General features: G+C 35.7%; 1 pseudogene; it reads left to right on the top strand.

The window, feature by feature from the left end:
• Nucleotides 1-1,524: 1,524 nt before the first annotated feature.
• On the top strand, nt 1,525-2,320 carry LOC101711885 (tRNA-uridine aminocarboxypropyltransferase 1 pseudogene; annotated as a pseudogene).
• The last annotated feature ends 14,180 nt before the right edge of the window (nt 2,321-16,500 follow it).

Here is a 16,500-nt window from a genome sequence, read left to right as displayed (position 1 = left end):
ACTAGACCACCCAGTAGAACCATAAGAGAAACAAGACTAAGCTGTGAAGTGCCAGAATTACAGAGAAATTATGAACAAATGGATAGGGAAACTTGTCAGAATACTACTACTTCACAAAATTCCTGAAGACCAACTCTCCCTTATATGTCTGGTTCGACAAAAATAGTTCTGCTTGCAGCTGGGGATTTAGCCCAATGGCAAAAATTCCTGAGTTCAATCCCCAGTACCACCAAAAAAAAAAAAAAAAAAAAAATTCTGCTCTTTAAAGTCACATGTATAATTATGAAACTTTCCATAGGATTCCATGAGAAAGTGATACTCTCATTTAGCAGTTTAATTTTCACAAACACTTATTCATTCATTGATTTAGCATATTTTATTGAGTGATTAAGAGTAAAGACTTTTGCCATGTTCTTAAATTTAAAATGAGCAACAACATTAGGGTTATAACACAATGATACTGCTTGCCTGGCATGCATATGGGCCTGAGTTCAATCTCAAGCACTATAAAAATCAGTAAGCAATAAAAATGAACTCCACTCACCCCAGGTTTATGGTGTGGTGGAGAGATAGACAAGTAAATACTCAAATAAAAGAGTAAATGATAAGATATAGAGATGAAATACCATGTGCTGATAGAGTACATAGTTGGAACAGCAGATGGACTACAGAAGGGGCAGAGAGGCTTCCTGAGCATAGTTACACACATATATGTTAAGTTCTGGAAATCTATAAAAGTCAAGGGGAAAGAGAAAGATAGCTCTGTGCTCTAGAAAGAGTAAAACAGCATAAATGGAGACCAAAAGTTAAAGAGAAAAACATTGGTGAAAGTAGTTCGTTCTGAGTAGAGTACAGGGCTTGAGCTTTGGAACCATCATTGAGGAAGCTAGACTGGAGGACAAGTTCCAGAACCTTGGAAACCATGCCACATAGAGCAGTGGAGGCCCAGTGAGAGATTTTAAATAGATGAAGAACACTTTTCGGAGTATGATTGTGGCAGTATGGAGAACTATGTAGAGCAAGGCATAGAGGTGAATTAACATATAATAAGAACTCAATAAATATTACTGGAACTAAGGTGAATGTGAGTAAATGAATAAATGATGTAAGCAAAAGCAGTCCACCTCAGAGAAAGGAACTAAACACATGATGAAACTAAGTTGAGGGAAGCTACTTCTGCAAGAACTGAAGAAGTACAATAAAATATATAGGAAATAGAGCAAGAGTAATGGAAGTAAAGATAGTGCATGAGTGTATTGCAATCAATAGGAAAGACTCCATTATGTGCATAGGCTGAAAATAAGACATTAGAATGACAATGTAAGAGAAAAGAGAGGGTGCTATTAGAAAGAACCCAAAAAGGTGCCATTTTCAGAGATTTGAAGAAAATTGTGTAGGATTGTTCCATAAAGATATGGATGATATAGGGGGAGAGTTGGGGGATAAGAGTACACATTTTTAGGACTTGTTTTTTTCTAGAACATAATAGACAAAGTCACTGATTTAAAATGAAAGGGCTCAAGCATGTTCTGCTGCTATACATATCACATCCCCAACAAAAATATACCTGTTGGACAAATTCCACTTGTGAAGCTGCCTCTGAAGACTGACATCATTAAACCTCCAAATAAAACAGATGGCAAAAGCACTTCTATGCATGCAAAACCCTTAGCATCTTAATTTGTAAACATTTACATATACTCTTGTATTCCAGAATATGAAGAAAAGAAATATGAAGTCACACTTATTTTTCCTGGCCCTCAGTCTATCTCAATAAAAGGTATTTCTTTTCATCTACAAAAAAGGATTCAAAATGAAGGCAAAATTGTTGACCCTAAGAGCCCAACTTTTAAGCACAAGAAAACTGAAGAACAGAGAGTTGTGATTTGAATGACAGCAAATGCAAAGGCACAACAGTGAAAAAGGTGATCATTATAACTAGCACCTGGAGCCAGACAAACAAGATAGTCGCCGATGAGTGGCTCCAGGGGTTGTCACAAGTTGGGTGAAAAACAAGAAAAACTTGCTTTTGGCACTATCAATAAGGAGAGCCCTGGGGCTGGGGATTTAGCTCAGTGGTTCCGGCACCTGCCTTGCAAGTGCAAGGTCCCGAGTTCAATCCTCGGTACCAAAAAAAAGAAATAAAAAATAAGGAGAGCCAGATACTTTCCTTTCCACTATTGAAACCATTTACTATTTTCTAGTAGACTACCATACTGATATATTCAAAGAGAAATACAAAGGACAGTATGACAGTCTTTTACTTTTCTATTATTTTATGTACCAGGTGATTAAAAAATGCCAAATATTCTGCGGCTAGCAAACAACAAAACTTACCCATTAGTTATTTACAAGCCACTTTTCATTGTGTTCTGTTTAAATTAATCAACTTATACTTGTTGTTTTTGCTTAAAAATAAAATAAAATGAAACAGTTGAGTAAAGTAGTTTGAAAAAGACAGCAGGCATTTCAGAATCTTTATTGGAAAAAAAATAATTAGAATGAGGAGGGAGTATTGTCGAGGAGAATTGTGGGAACAATTAGGTTGGAAATCACTGCATAACTCTGAATCTCCTCCAGAGAGGTTGACTCTTAAAAACACCCACTTCTCTGAGGCTCATATGAAAGTTAAAATGTAGTCTTGAGGCAAAGCCCCAAATTGGATAATCAATTTGAACATGACAACCCACAGAGATTAGTTGGAAGGTTGCAAATGAAGCAGGTAAGAATAAGCTGAAATGCCAAACTGGAAGTGGGACAAATACAAATGGAATGCAGAGACAAAAGGACAGAGCCTGAGCAGTGCAGGAATGAGCAAAGCCTTTGGGCTGTGAGGGCATGGTTTGCAAACATAGTAATTTGGCCATGACATCCATGCTGTCGATGGTTAGGGGAGTTACAGCTGGGGCTGGATGGATATTTTTAAAAAGCTGCACAGATACAGAATGCATGATTTTCTCTACCTATCTCCATAGCCTTGGAGAAGGAATAAAAAACTTGGATAGTTGGTATGATGCAGAATTTGATATTAACTGGACAATAATGTTGGAAAGTCAACTAACACATAATCCAGGCAAGATAGAGAATGTAGTATTACCATAAGTCTGCTGAGAGGGCAAGGAATGGGAAGCTGGGTGGCTTATGAAAGAGGTGAGCTGAGAAAGGAGGGTGGAAAAGATGATTATACTTAATGAAATGGTAATCCCAAACTCTGGTATAGTTTTCTAAATCAACCTGAAAGTGACAAACATATAACCCACAAATGAAGGTACTGCTGAACATAAGTTGATAGAAGAATGAAGATCATAGAGAATATACTTCAGTTTCTCATGTTTTCCAGTTCATTGAAAAGGAAAAGAATGTCAAGCTATGAGAAAAATCAAAGTAAGTATATTTTTGGTGAGCATCAGGAAGAGGAAGGCTAAGGCAGAAAGTGAAAATATTTCACAAATAAAATAGAAATATTTTTATTTAGGTCCTTTGACATGCATGAGTTCCCTTTGTCACCAGCCCTTAAGATACTACAATCCTGAGACACAAATCAAAACTAACTGTCCTTTTCATATTGCTTTACTGTTTACAATGCATTTTGCCCTCTAGTCTGTTAAATGTCTCTCATTAGTGTGTATAAGACTGAGTAAAACATAAGAGTCTATGCAAGGAAGAAACATCACTGCTATAATCAGACTCATTATGAATATGTGGTTAGAACAGCACTTTAGTTTTTGGACATTGTATGTGAATAAACATTTAATTTGTTATGAAATTGTATTTCTATTATGAGAGAATGTTATATCTTTTATCTGTCAATAATTTGTGTAAACATAAATCTACACACTTGGTAGAATGTATAATGACTCCATATACGTACAATTAAGGCTCATTGCTGTTTACTGCTCAGGAGATATTCTTTGTTGATTTCCTATGGCATCATTTAAAATATTGATCTTAAGGCCTGTGTGTTTACATGCTGCAGCTGAAGACGATGATCATGATATAGAATGCAAAGTATTGCAACTCCCTAAGGAAATTTGCTGAAATCAGTTGGGTATCATTTGAATTATGTTTAGTTAATTGTCAGTGACTCTGAAGTGGGCCACTGTAAAAGCTTTCTCAGTAAATTGCTTTTGAAGCCTTGGGAGGTTTGTAGGAATTATGTTTCTTTTATACTCTGCACAAGATTTTCTTTGTTTGTTGGCCTGTGTGTTACATGTACCCTTGCATTTTCCTCAATGGTTTGTATGCAATCCTGCTTCATTATCAGTGACAATTTATGTCCTCTTCCAGTCTTCTCTGACTAGTCTTGACTTTGCACATGAGCCCTTTACCATCACAATAAATTAGCCCACCAGATAACCACAGATGAAGAAGTTAAACCTATAAGACTCCAAGTCCTATTACTCAATATCTTCCTTGAAGCTTCCAGGCCCCAGACTGACAATTACCACATCATATGGCTGTTGCTTCCCTTATTATCTTATTATCTTCTCTTAATATCCTGGGGAATTAAGATTATATCCAGTGTGTCTGGAGGAAAGGTGACCTGAAGAGACTTCCTAGATGTTATCTAATGCAGGCAGGCACTGAAGCTGTGATGTGAATCTGTTGAAAACATAATATTGACAAGAAGATATGAAGTCTTTGTTCCAGGAAGGAGACAGGATTGTTAAGACTTTTATTTCACTTTATTTTTTAAATTTTAACATATAGAGTTGATCTGTACTGCAGCTCATCTACCCTGGAAATACAATTCTCTCAATCTTTTTCCCCACATAACGCTAAATTCTTGCAGTCCATAGAGATAGTCTAGATGACAATTGAAGTGGAAGTGAAGCAGCAGCCATGTCCTTTTGTATTGAGGAGCTCAATTGAGGCATGAGTTGCCAGTGTAACTCAAATGCACTGTTTGGGTTGGGCTGGCTGCCTAAGGCACCTCCAGGCACCACAGTCTCGTCTCTTCCTTCAACTCTGAGTCCAGGGTGAGGGTGTACACTTCTGCAGCAGCAAGAAGACTTGTTTGTCCTATTCCAAGCAGAGTCTCTTCCTTTCATGTCTTTCTTTGCCTCTTAGATCAGCTATATATTTGGCCCCTAGTAAAGGATATTAATTTCCCATTTAAATCACAACCAGCATTGATGTTGAGGCTTGCAGGTGGCGAGAGACATACGTGGAGTGTGGCCAATACTCATGTGTTCTAGTTAGTTTTGTCCCTCTCCATACTTCATGCTCTTTCTATCCCATTGACTTGCCCTGCTGAATTCAGCTTCAGATTCTAATATAGATAAAACAGATATACATAAATTGTTTAACCAGTGCCCACAAATGTGTAAAGGCAAATCCCCATGATGAACACCCTACTTCTGATCCTTCCTAGTGGTTCTGTTTCTTTAATCCAAACTTGATAATAAAATATGCATATTTATTGCACTTATGAATATAATATTTAATAAAAATATTCAATGACCTATTTATATAATACATAAACATTTAGAATGGTAAAGAAGAAAAATCTATATTTAATGTTTTGGGTTGATATTTTTAGCTTCTATCCAATAAAATAATTTTATTTTAAAGTTTTCCATGGATAAAATGTAAATAATATACAATTATTGGAAACAAGATCACCTCCAATAAGCCATTCTGAAAGCCACATTCATGTAGAAATTAATTCAATTGTAAGAGAACAATGTTCTTAATTAGGATACAAATGAGTTTTATGATCCCAACCCTTGAAACACTTTTCTGAACATGAAAAATGAATTCTTCTCACACTTGGGAGAAGAATTAAAATAACTCTTTAAAGTTATTTCAAAATATAGGAACTGTGCCATGTGAAGACATTAACTATAGATAACTGAAACCAGGAACTGAACTAATAAAATTATCTATGAATGCAAATATTTCCCTTAGTAGTTTTCCTCATACAAGCTACTGATCTAACTTATATCACATGCTGAATTCCTTTTCACCTTTCCCTACTCCACAGAGGAGAATGTGCTGGTGTACATTCAGAGGGACACATTCATAATTGCTGTAACACTGACCAGCTTTAAAGACAGACCTAAAGTTTGATATGTGTTCCATCATTCACTAGTTTTATTTCTACCTGCACATGGTGAACCAATGGGGTGCTCCACATCTGAGTCTCCTGATGTCACTCAGCAATTCATATGTGCATGAGGCATGCTTCCTGGTGCTACAGAAGATACAAGGGTAGGAAAGACTTAAGCACTGCCTGCAACTCAGTAAAATGTTTCAGAAGAATGCTGGTTGGTGACAAAACTTTAGGGGTGAGAGCATACTCTAGGGAAGGCTTGGGAGGTGTTGGGAAGGTTGTTTTGTACCTGTAAGAGGATTAAAGGAACAGAAAAGAAATTCTTGCAAACTGAAAAGTCAATGAGATGGAGAAAGCATTCTATGGTGAGAACATAACTATCTCTAGAGTCCATAAAAGCTGTGTTCATCTGTATATATACTTTGCTACTAAAGTTCATATACTATTAACAATAGAGTCCCTATTTGTACTGAAGGCTATGACCAAGTTTGTTCTACTATAAGAAATTTGAAAAAAGTGTTTATTTCCCATCAGATCTATAAAATGCACATGAGTTAATTGGAAATTAATCTAATTTTTTAAAGCAAAAAGATTTAATGTAATGCCTCAGTAAAAACAATTAGATTATAAGTGTGTTAGCAGAAGTATTCTAATGATCATTCTATTAGACAAACTACAGACTAGAGTGAGTTTAAAAAGATGAGATTATGTTGTAGAAAGATGAGATTACTTCAGAACTCATAAGTATACAAAGAGATGGATATTTATGAATCTTTAAAGGTGAATGACATTTTAAAATATAAAAAATAATAATTATATATAGGCAACAAAATAAGAAAGATACTGCAGTGAGAAAACTCAGAATCTGTTAAAAATAAATTGTCATAAATTAACATTAATTAAAGGAATATATATATTTTAGGGAGAGGAGAAATAAACGTTACAAAGTAGGTTCTAGCATATTATGATCGGTCATCACTCCATAAAACTATCTATCTATTTACCATATTTGATGCACTTATATAAGGATCTCAAGAAGATACCTTCAAAAAGAGAAATAATTATTAATTCAGAAGGTTTGTCTAAGAAAATACAAGAATTCTAGAGACCAGTGCAGAGATAATATGACAGACAATAAGTACTGAGGACCTATAAGTTAGGTGCCACATTTTACCATAAAAGTGAAGTGGGAAGCTAGATAAATGAAATTTTAGATATATGTTAATGTTTTTATCAACTACTAAGATCATTTTCTGAGACCAAAAGGCTGATCAAGCTACAAGATAAGAAAAGCAAAAAAGGTTAATGCACCAGTGATCTGTGGTAGTGTTTACTTGCGGTGGGGAGTGGATCTTCTTTTTATTTTATTTTTTTCTATTTTTTTCCCATTAACTTTATTGGTACATTTTAGGTATAAAATACAGTTACATTCATCATTGGGATCTTGTACCATTACATGAATCTCTTGATTCTTATTTTTTTTCCCCTTCCCTTGCCCTCCCTTCACCCCCTCCACAGTGTCCTATTTGCAAAGACCTTGTTTCCATTTTTTTTCTTTCTCTTTTTTCCCTTCTCCTACCCCTCCCAATTCACCTGCTCTTTTAGACCTTTTCTTCCTGTTACACAATATCAGTTATACGTTTTTTAAATTACACTGTTAAGATCTAGGAGACATTACCACAGATTTTACAGAATTTAAAAGGATATAGAAAGCATGATACAAAAATCTGTTTTGAAATAAATTTGACAACTTCTAAGAAGTAACTTAGAAGACAAATTAATGAAACTAACTCTGGAAGAAATAGAAAATTTGAATAGCACCTATTAAAGAACGTATATTCCTAGCTTGAAAATCTACCTATATGACAACAGCAGGCTCATAAACATTTTAACTGATAAATTATATCAAACAATTAAAGCAGAAAAAAGAAGGAACACTTCTCCCCTCATTTTAGGAAATCAACATTGTGCTAATCCTAAATCTGGATAAAGATAATAAAGAAAAAAGTATGAACATAGATAGAAATTTATTTAACAAAACCAACAATTAGAAGTCAGATCTGGCAGGATGTAGAAAGTGGTTTTGTTATAGGGATGGCAGTGTTGGTTCAGCATTGGAAGATCCACCCCCAAAAGTCATCATTTTAAAAGAGGAAAGGAAAAAGCCATATGATCCTGTCACTAGTTGGAGAAAAAGTATTGGATTAACTTCTGCAGCTGTTCATGGTAAAAGCTATCAGGAGACTAGAAGTAGAACAGAAACTTCTCAACAGATTAAAGACATGTACTCCATGCTTCCAGCGAGAACGCCTTATATGAATGGAGAAGATACAATGCTTTCTTCTTAAGGTGGAGAACAATGGCAGATATGCTTACTCTTTATCTGTCCATTAAACTTTGAAACCTAGTCCCCACCAAAATAGTCTGGCAATAAAATGACACAACTAGGATAGGATTGGCATGGCAGAAGCAAAATCTTTATATGTAGATGAAATGATCATCTACAGAGAAAATACTAAGAAATCTCTAGGAGCCCCTAGAATTTGTACTTCAATTTAGCAGGATTAGAAAACACAAGGTATATACAAAAATTCAGGTCTGTGTATACTTGCTATAAATGAAGAATTCGATATTGAAATTTAAAAGTTATGTAGGAGTACAAAGAACCTAGAAAAGTTAAAAACAAAAACAAAAACAGTGTTGGAAGACGTTTAGTACCTAATTTTAAGACTCCTTCTAAAGCTACAGTAATCAAGGCAGCGTTGGTGTAAGGAAAGACATATAGATCATTGGAATAAAGTCGAGAATCTAGAAATAGAACCACACATATATGGTCCACTGAGTTTTGAAAGATTATTTAACATTAGCATTTTATAGAATATAAACTCAATTCAAGAGCCGAGGAAGAGATAGTGTTTTCATCAAACAGCACTAGAACACCTGGTATCCATATATAAAAAATTAACCTCAATCCTTTTTTTCCATACATGAAAATAACTTGAAGGGATCTATGGACCTAAATAAGAAAGCCTAAAAGTATAAAACTTTAAGAATAAATTATAAGGGAAAATATTTATGAATTCAGAGTAGGCAAGAACTACTTAGGATACAAAAAACATGATGTATAAAAGAAAAAAATTGATAAATGAGATTCCATCAAAATTTAGAACTTTAAATGACATCATTAAAATGAAAAGTAGTCCTTAAACAGACCATATTTACAATGCATATAACCTATGACCAGAATATATAAAGAATTCTTAGAGCTCATTAATAGACAACCCAATTAAAATGTAGACATAAGAAGATGATAAATAGCCAGTATAGCACAAGGAATGGTGTGCAACTCTAGAATCAGAAAAATACTAATCAGTACAATAATAAGATTGAATTATACACTCATTAGGGAGATGAAGTTAAAAGTTTTCAAACCCTTGTCATGACTTTTTCTTTTTGTTGGTTTCTCCCCCTTTGCATTTAATTTGTCACGCCCAATGGATTTATTCTGCTGGGTTTCCTGGGGTTGTGATCCTCATTGTCTTTTCCTAGGATATTGTCTAAAATTTTTTGGAGTGCTGGTTTGGTATTCATGAAGTTCCTGAGGTGCTCTTTATCATGAAAGTATCTTATTTCTCCATCCATTTTAAAAGATAGTTTTGCAGGGCACATCAATCTGGGTTGGAGGCTGTTTTCCTTTAGGGCTTGAAATACATCACTCCAAGCTCTTCTTACCTTGAAGGTTTGCATGGAGAAGTCTGCTGTGATTCTGATGGGCTTTCCTTTGTATGTGATTTGTTTCTTTTCTTTCACTGCTTGTAGGATTTTGTTCTTCTGTTGGGTTTCTGGAACCCTAACTACCATATGCCTATGTGTAGATTTTTTTTGATCAAGGCTAGCTGGAGTCCTATATGCCTCACTTCTCTGTATGTCAAGTTCTTTTCCCCTCCTTGGGAAGTTTTCTGCCATCACTTCTGTGAACACTTTTTTTTATGTCATCTGCCCTGTCTCCTGTTTCTTCATTGTCTCCAATCAGTCTTATGTTATTCTTCTTTGCATCATCTAGCAGCCGCTGGATTGATTTCTTGTGTTCCTTTACAATTTTAAAGCAATTTTTCTTTTCCTGGTCACTAATTGCAATCTTATCTTCTATATCTGAAATTCTGTCCTCACATTGGCTCTTTCTGCTGTGTAGACTTTCAAAGGAGTTTTTAATCTTCTGGAAATCTGTTTGTATCTGTTTTATGGATTCCATTTGTTTCCTATGTTGGGATTCCATCATGTTCCTCAGATCCTCTATGTTTTTATCTGTGTCCTCTCTAGATTTATTAATCATGTCTTGCACCATAAGCAAAATCTTTGCTGTTATCTGAGTAATTATTTCTGGTTTCATTTTTCCCAGATCCTCTTTTGTTGCCAATTCAGGGAGTCCAGGTGATTGAGTATCAGATTGTTCCATCTCATTTCCCTTTGGGGTTGCTGTAGGTGAACTGGAAGTCTGCTTTTGAGGCTTGTTTATGTGTCTTCTCATTTCCACAGGGGGTGGGGGGGTATCTTCTGGTGCCCATGCCATTCACCTTCTCTGCCCTAGGAGCTTGGGATGGCAGCGAGGGAGCTTCCTTCCAGGTGCTGGGACCAGCTGAGCTTCTCTGCCCTAGGAGCCTGGGATGGAGACAGGGAGCTTCCTTCAGGGAGCTGGGACCTGCTGAGCTTCTCTGCCCTAGGAGCCTGGGATGGAGACAGGGAGCTTCCTTCAGCATGCTGGGACTGGCTGACCTTCTCTGCCCTAGAAAGAGTTTGTAGAGGTTTCAGTCCATAGTCGGCTTGCTCCAAGGCACGGTGGCATAGCAGAGGGGCCTGACGGGAGAAAGTTCACAGTGGCACGGTAGGTAAGAGGAGTGGTTCTTTTTACAGTACTGATGATCAAACCCAGGGCCTTCCCACTGAGTTGCAACCCCATACCTTTTTCTTTTTATTATTTTTTCTTTTTTTAAGACAAGACCTTGCTAAGGTGCTAAGTTGCTTAGGCTGGGTTGGAACTTGTGATACTCCTGTCCCACCCTTCTGTAGTGCTGAGATTACAGGTGTGGACCACCATGCCATGCTCTACAGTTGCATTTGTCCATTATTCTCCTAGTTTCAGTAACAATCCTGTCTACTATTTGGTCCCAATTGTTCCCACTGGAACTGTCCAACTGTTTTTCCATAAATATGCCTATTTGGCCACAGTGGATCATCCCAGAACTAAGTTCAGTGGTGCCTCAGTTCTCAAACTTAATTCTTTCCACATTCTTTTCATAAACCTAACTGGAAGAGAACCAAATCAAATTCATGGGCATTGAACATAACCTTTCATTTTGATTCAGTTCTTGTCCAATTAGGTTTATGACTAGAATTGTGGAAAGAATTAAGTTTATGAACCGAGGTACCACTACTATGTTCAAGGGCAACCAATGTTCACTAGAATGTATGGGCTGTGAAGGCCAGTGTCTTTCTGGAGCCCTGACTTTTAGCATGGAAATATGAATATCATGTGCTATGGTCTTTCTTTGTGTTTCCTACCAAATGCATCATAGATGTGGTTTACATAGAAAAAAACTGTTTGAGGGCTGGGGATTTAGCTCAGTGGTTCAGCCTCCTGTCTCACAAGCACAAGGTTCTGAGTTCTATCTCTGGTACAAAAAAAAAAAAAACTGTTTGAAGTAGATTCCTAAAGAAAATAATAAACACAAGATGAATAATATTGGAATTTAATCCCCTGGTTCTGGTTTTGGAGAACTAGTCCTAGTGCCAGTCTGTGAGATAAATTTTAATAAATTCCCTTTATTGCTTAATGTAGTTCAAGCTGTTGTTCTGATCCTTTTAATTAAAATGTTGTAATTAATAAAAATTGTCTCTGTGTACAAAAGCCAGTGGGGCTGATTATGGAGACATCCAAGAATGCCAGATACCATCGTGGAACCCAAATTAAATTTAAGGCAGGAAATGGTCATAGAGCACATCTGCTTCCTGTGTGTTTCTCAAGAAGCAACAGTAGCTCAGACAGATGAAGGAAAGGTAGCCTACTGAATTGATCAAAAATGGTGGTTTTAATTGTAAAGAGACACAATTGAAGGGTAGCAAAATGTTAAGGTTTGTGATATTGATGAATGTGTGGTTGAAGCTCAAGGTGAAGTGACTCTCAAAGGGAATGATGTAATCCATTAGCAACCTCTATCATACGCAGATGAACAGAGGTGCATCTGTGATTTCTACTATGTTCCCTTTCTTTCTTCTCTCCAATATCTAAATTTATATTCTGTCATTCTGTAAGCAAAATCAAATCAATGTAACTACCCAAATCAAGATTATGGTAAATGAACTGATTTAAAAGTCTCAGGGCAAAACTAAGAGGCTTTTGTTATTATTTCTTTTAATGAAAAAACAGATATCCAAGACACCAATCTATTTAAAGGATAAAAAACTAGGAGAAAAATCCACAAAGAAGTAATGAAAGTTCTCATCTTATGCTCCAGGAGTACTAAAATGAGAATTGTGTACAATTCATTATAAAATGAAATGCTAACTGAAATTTACTGTTTTATAGTTTCCATTTCTATGTTTCTTCTTTTTTGAGTAAGATTTTGGAATGGGAAATTATCACTGTTGTTTTGCTATTTAAACCCTTTCTCAATTTCATTTCAATGCCTGCTCTCTGGATTTCTTCTAACTGCCTACACTTACATTTTATAGCCTGATGTTTTCTCCTTTTTGCAAAGCCATTGTGTTCTGGAAATGCCTCACCACCCCATGAGAGGATCCCTAGACTAATGACTGAAGAAGTTTGATCTCCTTACTGCGAGGGCATTTCTAAAGTATACTCAAATTTTCTCAATGAAAACAAGATCTAGCTTTTCCCCTGTAGCAATGTGCTTGATAATGAATTTGTTATTGGGTGCCTTTTCTCTATTTCACTTTCCCATTCCTTTTTGATATTTTCTGAAATGTTTGTAATTTGAGCTGCTCAGAGTCTGAAGCAAGAGGATCCCAAAACTAAGGCCAACCTGGAAAATTTAACAAGAACTTGTCTCAAAATAAAATTTTTAAATTGTTGGAAATGTAAATCAGTGGTAAAATACTAGTATACATGATGCTCTGAGTTCAAGTCCCACCACTACTAAATAAATAAATACCTTGAACCTGAATACTCATCTCAAGGTTTGTTTCTGTGGGAAAGGCAAATTAGCAAAAAGATTTGAAGTATACTTTGGGTTATAGTGATGAATCATTTTTCTAGGACCTTTTTTCTAAGATTTGAAGAGTTTTATTTTATTCCTGGACTAAAAGAAGTGACAGTTCTTGAACTATAGTACAACAAGTATGTAAGATCTTTGAGATAGGAATTAAAGATTATAAAAACTAAATGGGATTTTAAAAGAGCTAAAGTTAATATCTTATTAATAATATTTTTAAAATCTATAAATACAGTCTTCTAGTAACTGAAGAGAGATTACTTCAATTTTGTATGTTAAATGTAACTGTGGTATGTTAAGGCTGAAACATTGTATAAGAGCTACGAACACACCACGTGCCTCTCAAGCACAAGGTCCCAAGTTCAGTCTCCAGTACCAAACAAACAAGAGCTATGAACAATAAAATATAATAGGACCAGGGATTTAGCTCAGTGGTTTCGCCACCTGCTGCACAAGCACAAGGAACTGAGTTCAATCCCTGGTACCAAAAATAAATAAATAAAATTAAATTAAAATAAAATAAAATATAATAACTTCATCTTATATTAACATTTGACAATTCAAGATGTATCTGAGAGAACATGCTAAGATAATATAAGTTGCTGTGATAACTGCCGCCGTTGACTGGTTTAGAATTAATTTAGAATTTAAAACTGTTAGAATTTAATGTTATGGTCTCCCTGTCTAACACAGGTTGACAGGAGAGTGCCCCACAAAGTCAGGGAGAAACCCATGTCATTGGGTTCCTAAGGTCTTCCTAGAGTTCTCCAATGCAGCCAGCCAGAAAAGCTAAAGAGCAGGACAGAATCATAGCAGACTTTGATGGGGCAAGCCTTGAAGAGGAGTTCATTTATCTCTCTCATTCCATTGTTTACAACCCAGTCACAGGGCTGCACTTAACTGCAAGCAGTCTGGGAAGGATTCCCACTGGTAAACTGGGCAGGCATTTCTCAATGACATTTCTCTACTTGGAAGACAGAATGCACATTTTTGGCAAACAGCCAAATATTTCACAACAAATATTACTTTGCCTTTTATAAATTGAAAATACTAAACAAATTAATGTTATCATAATTGGATATTAAGTAAATTAAAACACTTTTAAGAATTGAGGAAAGATATGCATATGTCTCAGAAATTCTTATATTTATTAATAAGCCTTGCCTAGTTACTAAAATATGTGTCCTTGGTAACTTTTGCCAAAAGCTTATTTAGGAATTAAATTTTCTGAATTGGAAAGCACTAATACTTCAATCTTTCATAAAATAATATGTAAATAAAACATAACATATATTCACTCTAGCTCTTCCTTATGCCACTTAAACTCATAAACCATGTACACAGTGAAATCTAAATAATTCTTATTTCACCATTGCCACACATTTCTATATTCTTCAAGAGAAATATAAAGACCATTTCACAACTTTTTTTCTGTATAAAACTATATCTATATTTTCTGGCCTGAGGAGACAAATGCAAGAAGACAGGGAATGTAGAAATTTTGGAGATCAAAAATTTAGATTCAACCTAGTACTTAGTCGCATTGCCAATGACTGGAATAAATTATTTACACAATCAAGATTTCTGTTATGAAGTTCATTTCTCCTTCTAGCACAAGTCACTCTTTTAGCACTGATTTAGCAACAACCACTGACATTAACACATCTTCATTACTAAAATATCCACGAGGTGTGTTAAAAGAGAAAAATATAAAATACATGACTACTTCAATTTCTGTAAACAAAACTCCAGATCTGTTTTCAACTCCTTCTGAAAATATGCCAACTTTCTTTTATAAAATAGAATAATGCTACAAATACAAGTCATGCCAGGACATTATGTTGTGCAGATATTAAAAAAGGAAAACAGCTGCAGCACTGTATTTCTGACTGACATTATGCTGCTTATTAATGGGTTTCTTGACTAGCAGCCATCAGGGTGGTGATTGTTTCTGTGATTGCTAACATTGATTGAAGACATAAAAACTATGTTCCCATTGCTGGGTTAAGTACTTTACATAACATCTTACATCATTGTTTTTACCAATTTACAGATGTGGAAAATGAGAGTAAAAGAAGTTAAGTATCTTGCCCAACATAACCCTAGTAGGAAGCAGGTGAGCTGAGAAACAACACAGATCTGCCTGACCAAGGACTCTATACTCTTGATGGTCACGTTGTGGGGGTTTTACCCAAGGGCTATCAGTGATTCCTGTTCACAATACGCACAAGCTTAAAAGCAGAGAATAGACTGTATGAGTAGAGGATAGAAGATTATAACATAAAATTAACCACCTTCATATTGATAATACTATTTGGTTTTTAACATCACACCTCTTTATAATGAGTAACATTTTCCCTCTTGGATGAGAGAAGTGAGATTGAAAGAAGGTGGTGGCATGTCTGGTAGTATCACACAAGACGTGAGGAGTAGAGTCAAGACCCATCCCTTGTCCTTTGAGTTTATGTCACTATTCCTTCTACTCTTCCACCTGAGCCCTTTACAATCACTGTCGTCTCATTGAATATTTTTGATTTGTTTCTTAACATATAAGTTTGCATAGATTTCAACTCTTGTAATATGTTAAATACAGTTTTCGAATTTCTTCTGGATCAAAACGATGAATCAAATTTAGTGTTACTCCCCTAGCAAACAAGGAAGATGATAGTCAAAAGTCAAGTTTCTGTCTTTGGGGTGATTTTTTTTTTCTTGTTACCGGGGATCGAACTCGGGACTTTGCATTTGCAAGGCAGGTGGTGGAACCACTGAGCTAAATCCCCAGCCCTGTTTTTTTATTAGTAGGATGTTTTTTAAAGAAGGAATAAGAAGTAGGAGAAATGAAGCACAATCATGGAGATTCATTGTTCTCACTCTGATTTTTTTTTTTTTTTGGTACCAGGGCTCAAACTCAGGACCTTGCACTTACGAGCCAGGCGGTGGAACAACTGAGCTAAATTCCCGGCCCTTCTCACTCTGATTTTTGATAAAAACTGTCATCTTGCTTTAAAATGAAAGAATAAAATATGAAAAAGTGAAACTTTAAATAGGAAATAGACACAATGATCACAAAAACAGTAACAAGATCAGGATTATGTAACTTGGATGAAAAGTGATTATATGCACATGTGCTTCAAGAAAAATATTCACTCAAAGAGCAGTTTGGGTGAATTGCAAGAACAAACCTTCTAATAAAATGAAGGTCTGAGGGAAGAGTAC

The sequence above is a fragment of the Heterocephalus glaber genome, unplaced genomic scaffold (genome assembly GCF_053883595.1).
Source record: "Heterocephalus glaber isolate CG9 unplaced genomic scaffold, H.glaber_assembly_v1.0 deba00001577, whole genome shotgun sequence".
Lineage (NCBI taxonomy): Eukaryota > Metazoa > Chordata > Mammalia > Rodentia > Bathyergidae > Heterocephalus > Heterocephalus glaber.
The sequence above is the reverse complement of the archived record's forward strand: the minus strand, read 5'-3'. Positions and strand labels throughout refer to the sequence as shown.